The sequence below is a fragment of the Galeopterus variegatus genome, unplaced genomic scaffold (assembly GCF_000696425.1).
Source record: "Galeopterus variegatus unplaced genomic scaffold, G_variegatus-3.0.2 Scaffold8714, whole genome shotgun sequence".
In the NCBI taxonomy this organism is placed as follows: domain Eukaryota; kingdom Metazoa; phylum Chordata; class Mammalia; order Dermoptera; family Cynocephalidae; genus Galeopterus; species Galeopterus variegatus.
This window is the reverse complement of record NW_007734825.1, coordinates 43,054-49,410: the sequence shown is the minus strand read 5'-3', so window position 1 is coordinate 49,410 and position 6,357 is coordinate 43,054. Positions and strand designations below refer to the sequence as shown.

The 6,357-nt window shown below is 45.6% G+C and overlaps 1 non-coding gene across 1 annotated transcript; it reads left to right on the top strand.

The window, feature by feature from the left end:
* Positions 1 to 486: 486 nt before the first annotated feature.
* Positions 487 to 559, top strand: TRNAV-CAC. The gene has a single exon. It is a non-coding gene; the product is annotated as a tRNA-Val (tRNA).
* Positions 560 to 6,357: the final 5,798 nt, after the last annotated feature.

The following is a 6,357-nucleotide window of genomic DNA, read 5'->3' as shown; positions in this document are numbered from 1 at the left end:
GCCGAGTCCGTCACTCAGGTGTCTGAGTTCTGCTCCGATTTTCTCCGTAAATAATATGAACTGGTTTCCCTTGCGGCCGAGTCCGTCACTCAGGTGTCTGAGTTCTGCTCCGATTTTCTCCGGTCGCGCAGCAGGACACACGCGCTCCCTGCCAGCGGTGGACTGACCCCAGGGTGTCCACGCTCCCCGCCAAGCGTCCTTTAGGGACCGACTGCATCAGGAATCCTGGGGTCCTGCCCCACGGCCTTGGAGTCCTGGCTGGAGCCCTACTTGTCCTGCGGAGGCCCCATAGAGTTCACCTTGGTGCCTGTGGTCGCGATCCCCCGTGAGCAGCCCCGGCCTGACCTGGCCTTAGTGGCTACTTCCCGGCAGATGGTTGAGGCCGGGGCTGTGGTTGGCCGCCTGGGTACTTTTCTCGTGGGGCAGGGACACAGTTATGCATCTCTGTGACTCAAGGCTAGTGTGCGAAGGGTTAACTGCCAGCTTGTTTCCGTAGTGTAGTGGTTATCACGTTCGCCTCACACGCGAAAGGTCCCCGGTTCGAAACCGGGCGGGAACAGGTAAAGTTTCTTTCCTCTTTTTTTCCCCTCCCCCGGCTCCATTTGAATCCTGTGCAAGAATGCAAAAATCCGCTAAGATCCCGAGCTTCCCGGGTCCCAAGAGGGCTGGAAGGACACAGGCGCAGACGCGAGCGGCCAGGCGGCCGTCGGCTGCGGCCGCGGGGCTGGAGGCGGAGGAGGGCGCCCCCTGGCGGTGGCGGCCGTAGGTGACTTGGTCCCCTTGGGAGCAAAAGACTATCCCCCCACTTTTTTTTTCTTTATATGTATTTATGGGGTACACAGTTGACTGTCAGTATTTGTGTATAATATATGATGATGAAATCAATATTATTCGAGTGTTCATTATTACAAATTGTAATTACTCTTTGTGTCCCTTACACAATTTCTCCCTAACCTCCTTCCCCATCTCTCTTTCCCACCTCTAGTAACCATAGATCTGTTCTCTCCTGAAAGTTCGACATGTAATTGTGGTTTCTTTCTTTCTTTCTTTTTCTTTTCTCTCTCTCTCTTCCTTTCTCTCCCCTCCCCCACCCCCACCCCCACTTCGTTCCCACTTATGGGTGAGGACATGCAGTATTTCTCTTTCTGTGCCTAGCTTATTTCACTTAATTTTCTCCAAGCTCATCCATGTTGCTTCGAATGGCAGAATTTCATTCTTTTGTATTGCTAAGTAGTATTCCATTGTGTGTATATACCACATTTTCCTTATCCAGTCATACGATGATGGACAGTTAGGTTAACTGGCTATTCCATGTCTTGGCTATTGTAAATAGAGCTGCAATGAACATGAGAGTGCAGGTGTCCCTTTGACATCATGATTTCCATTCCTCTGGGTGTATACCCAGAAGTGGGATTGCTGAATCATATGGAAGATCTATGTGTGGTTGTTTGCAAAACCTCCATTCTGTTTTCCATAATGGCTGTACTAATTTACAGTCCTACCAACAGTGTAGAAGAGTTTCCCTTTCTCCACATCCTCGCCAGCATTTGTTATTCTCAGTCTTTTTGGTTATAGCCAGACTAACTGGGGTGAGATAATATCTCAATATGGTTTTGATTTGCATTTCCCTGATGATTAGTGACACTGAGCATTTTTTCATGTACTTATTGGCCATTTGTATGTCTTCCTTTGAAAAATGTCTATTCAGCTCATTTGCCCATTTTTTAATTGGATGATGATGATGATGATGATGATGATGATGATGATGATGATTACTGTGAAGTTTCTTGAATTCCCTGTATATTCTGGAAATTAATCCCTTGTCAGATGCATAGTTTAGAAATATTTTCTCCCATTTTGTAGGTTGTCATTTCAATCTGTTGAGTGTTTTCTTTGCTGTGCAGAAGCTTTTTAGTTCGATATAATCCCATTTATTTTTTCTTTTGTTGCTTGTGCTTTTGGGGTCTTATTCATAAAGTCTTTGCCCAGTCCTACTTCCTGAAGTGTTTCCCCTATGTTTTCTTTTAGTGGTTGTATAGTTTCAGGTCTTATACTTAAGTCTTTAATCAGTTTTGAATTGATTTTGGCATATGGCAAGAGGTACAGGTCAAGTTTCATTCTTCTGCATATAGATGTCCAATTTTCCCAGCACTACTTATTAAAGAAGCAATCCTTTCCCCAATGTATGTTCTTGTTGCCCCTGTCAAAGATCAGTTGGCTATAAGTAGTGGGTTGATTTCTGGGTTCTGTATTCTGTCCATTGGTCCAAGTGTCTATTTTTATGCCAGTACCATGCTGTTTTGGTTACTATAGCTTTGTAGTATAATCTGAAGTCACGTAGTGTTATGCCTCCAGCTTTATTTATTTATATATTTTGCTCAGGATTCCTTTGGGCATTCTGTAGCTTTTATTGTTCCATATGAATGTTAGGAGTTTTTTTTTTTTTTTTTTTTTTTTAAAGATGACCGGTAAGGGGATCTCAACCCTTGGCTTGGTGCAGTCAGCACCACGCTCACACAGTGAGCAAACCGGCCATCCCTATATGGGATCCGAACCCGTGGCCTTGGTGTTATCAGCACCGCACTCTACCGAGTGAGCCACAGGCCGGCCCTGAATGTTAGGAGTTTTAAAAATATTTCTGTGAAGAATGTCATTGGTATTCTGATGGGGATTATATTCAATCTGTAGATCACTTTGGGTAGTATTGACATTTTCACTATGTTCATTCTTCCAATCCAAGGGCATGGAATGTCTTTCCACATTTTCGTGTCTTTAATTTCTCACTGTAGCCATCTTTATAGTTCTCATTGTAAAGATCTTTCACCTCCTTGGTTGAATTGATTCCTAGGTTTGTTTGTTTGTTGTTTTTGTTTTTTTGGTGTCTTGTAAATGGCCTTGCTTTCTTGATTTCTTTTGCTGCTAGTTCATTATTGGAGAATAAAATGCTACTGATTTTGGGGTGTTGATTTTGTATTCTGCAGCATTACTGAAATTATCACCTGTAAGAGGTTTTTGGTAGAAGCAGTGAGACTTTTGAGATCAGCAAGCACCTTGCCACCATTCTGCCCCTCAGTTTCTGTGTCCTGTTTTTTCTTACACATGGAAGTCACTCTTGGCACATTGGGAGTCAGAAATGGCTGCTCAATGAATAAAGTCATCAGTTCCAACCAGACCCCTAAGGACCAAATTCTAGTGTGCAGAGGATATCAAACATGAAGTCAAAGGAGACTGTTCACCAGTTTTGAGATTTGATGCCCGCCCTGCTGGGTTTTGGACTTGTTTAGGATCTGTCACCTCCTCTTTTGGGCTCATTTCTCCATTTTGGAATGAGAATTTCTGTCTTATGCCTATCCCACCATTGTATCTTGGCAGTAGATAATTTGCTGGATTTCACAGATGAGGCTTTGGACTTTTTGAGTTGGTGCTGGGACAAGTCAAGTCTTTGGGGCTATGGTGATGGAATGAATTTATTTACCTGTGAGAAGGACATGAACTTTGGTGACCAGGGACAGGATGTTATGGGTTAAATGTGTCCCCCCAAAGTTTGTATATTAGAACCTTAATCCTCACTGTAACAGTGCTAAGAGGGTGAGAAATCATTAATATATTTGCATATAATTTTTTCACTCAACATTGTGACTTTATGTTCTACCTATGTTGCTGTGTTTATAGCTGCTGTAAATAATTCCATAGTGACTACCCACTCATATTGCTTTTCCTTCTCCCACGAGAGATACCAGGTTGTCTCCTACTCTCTGACAAACAATGCCACCAGACAGTCTTTATTAAATAAAAATAGTGTCTACTATGTGCTAAGCATTGTTCTAAACTTTGGGGATCCAGTAATGACAAAAAGAGAGACAAAAAACAAATCCCTGCCCTCATGTAGTTTACACTCTAGTGGGCAAGGCAGATAATAACAAGATAAAATATGTAGCATGTGTGATGTCATGACATATATATATTTGGTCTTCATCCCAGATTCCTGACACAGATCTCCTAAAACACTTGGAATTTCCCAAGTGATGGGGGTAAGAGGGATGTCTTTTGTTATTTACAATAAGCCCCTTCCAACCATAAATGACTTTATGCTAAGGAGGTGAGTCTTTGAGGATGGGGGCTGGATACCAAAGGAACCATCCACGGTGATTAGAGGGTTGGAACTTTCAGCTGCACCTCCCAACCTCTGGGGATGGAGAACAGCTGGAGTTTGACTTAATCACCAACACTCAATGATTTAATCAATCATGGACCGTACTACATAATGAACCAACATAAATAAATGAATGAATATATAAATAAATAAAGACAGGATTTAAAGAGCTTCTGGGTTGGCAAACACATCAAGGTGACAAGAGGGTGGCAAGCCTGGAGAGAGCACGGAAGCTCCAAGCCCCTCCCTCATACCTGGCCCTATGCACCTCTTCTATTTGGCTGTCCATCTGTAAACTTTGTAATGTCCTTTATAATAAACCAGTAAATGTAAGAAAATGTCTCTCTCAGTTTTGTGAGCCATTTTAGCAAATTCTCAAACATGAAGAGGGGTTTATAAGAACCCCCAGTTTGTAGCCAATGGGTCAGAAGTACCGGTGACAACCTAGGACTTGTGACTGGCATTCGAAGTGGGGGGTCAGCCTTGTGTGACTGAGCCCTTAACCTGTGGGATCTGCATTAATTTTGCATACTTAAAGTTTGAATTGAATTGAACTGTAGGATACCCAGTTGTTATCCACTGAGAATTGCAGAATTGCTTGCTGTGGAAAACCCACCCATTTGGTGTCAGAAATGTGAGTAGAGGAAACAGAGTTTTCCTTTAGTACATTAAATGTGCTAAATGCTAAAGAGAAAGAGGGCAGCAGGATATGAGATGTGTGTGTGTGTGTGTGTGTGTGTGTGTGTGTGTGTGTAAAATTTTAGAGAGTGTGGCCAAGAAAGGCCCCCTGAGAAGGTGACTTTTGGGGGGTTTTTTGTTTTTTGGTTTTTTTTCATTTTCATTTTTTATTTATTGAATCAAAATCGATTATACATATTTTGAGGGTTGAACGTTGAGATATGTTGATTAAATCAGTATTACTAGCATATATATTGTTACAAATCATAATTATTCTTTATGCCCCTTGTCCAATCTCTCCCCTTTCCCCCATCCCCTCCCCCTCCCCCCTCTAATTGCCCTAGATTTCTTCTCTCCTTCTGAAAGAATAATGGTTACTCTGTTAACTTGTTACCTAGATGATCTGTCCAATGCTGAGAGATGTGATCAGGTCCCCCAATATTATCATAGAGCAGATGCTTCTTCTGTCACTCTGAAATGGGTTTTGTGGAAAGAGACATCCTCTTCTTTTCTTTGTCTCTGCTGGTGACTCTTCTTGTGTGAATGCATTCCAGTGGCTGGTGGACCATCTGCGTGGTGGTTGTGGCATCTAGCTGCTTTTGCAGCAGCCATGGTTATTGTGGTGACTGTGGTGGGCCACCCATGTGGGGGTGCTGTTTTTGGCATGCTCCTTGGCACTGGCAATATGCCTGGTTGTGGGGTGTGTTTGGTCCCCTTCTCCTTGCCTTGGGTCTCCTGGCAGGCCCCAAGGTGCTGGCATCTTGTGCCTGGTTGTGGGAGAGAGGTCCAGTCCCCTTATCCATACCCCAGTTCCCGGGTGGGCTCCAAGGTGCTGGCATGTTGTGCCTGGCTGTGGGAGGGTGTTCTGGTCCCCGACTCCATACCCTGGGTCCCTGGGTGGGCCCCAAAGCACTGGCTCAGTGTGCCTGGTTGTGGGAGGGTGGTCTGGTCCCCTTCTCCATGCCCTGGGTCCCTGGGCAGGACCCAAGGTGCTGGCGTGGTGTGCCTGGTTGTGGGAGAGAGGTCCAGTCCCCTTTTCCATGCATCAGGTCCCCAGGTGGGCCCTGAAGCACTGGTGCAGTGTGCCTGGTTGTGAGAGAGAGGTCCAGTCCCCTTCTCCATGCCTCAGCTCTCCAGGCAGGCCCTGAGGCAATGGTGCAGTGTGCCTGGTTGTGGGAGAGAGGTCCAGTCTCCAACTCCATACCCCAGGTCCCTGGGTGGGCCCCAAGGTGCTGGCTCAGTGTGCCTGGTTGTGGGAGGGTGGTCTGGTCCCCTTCTCCATGCCCTGGGACAGTGGGTGGGCCCCAAGGCGCTGGCTTGGTTTGCCTGGTTGTGGGAGAGAGGTCCAGTCCCCTTATCCATGCCTCAGGACTCCAGGCAGGCTCTGAGGCACTGGTGCAGTATGCCTGGCTGTGGGAGAGAGGTCCAGTCCTCTTCTCCATGCCTCAGTACTCCAGGCAGGCTCTGAGGGACTGGTGCAGTGTGCCTGGTTGTGGGAGAGAGGTCCAGTCCCCTTCTCCATGCCT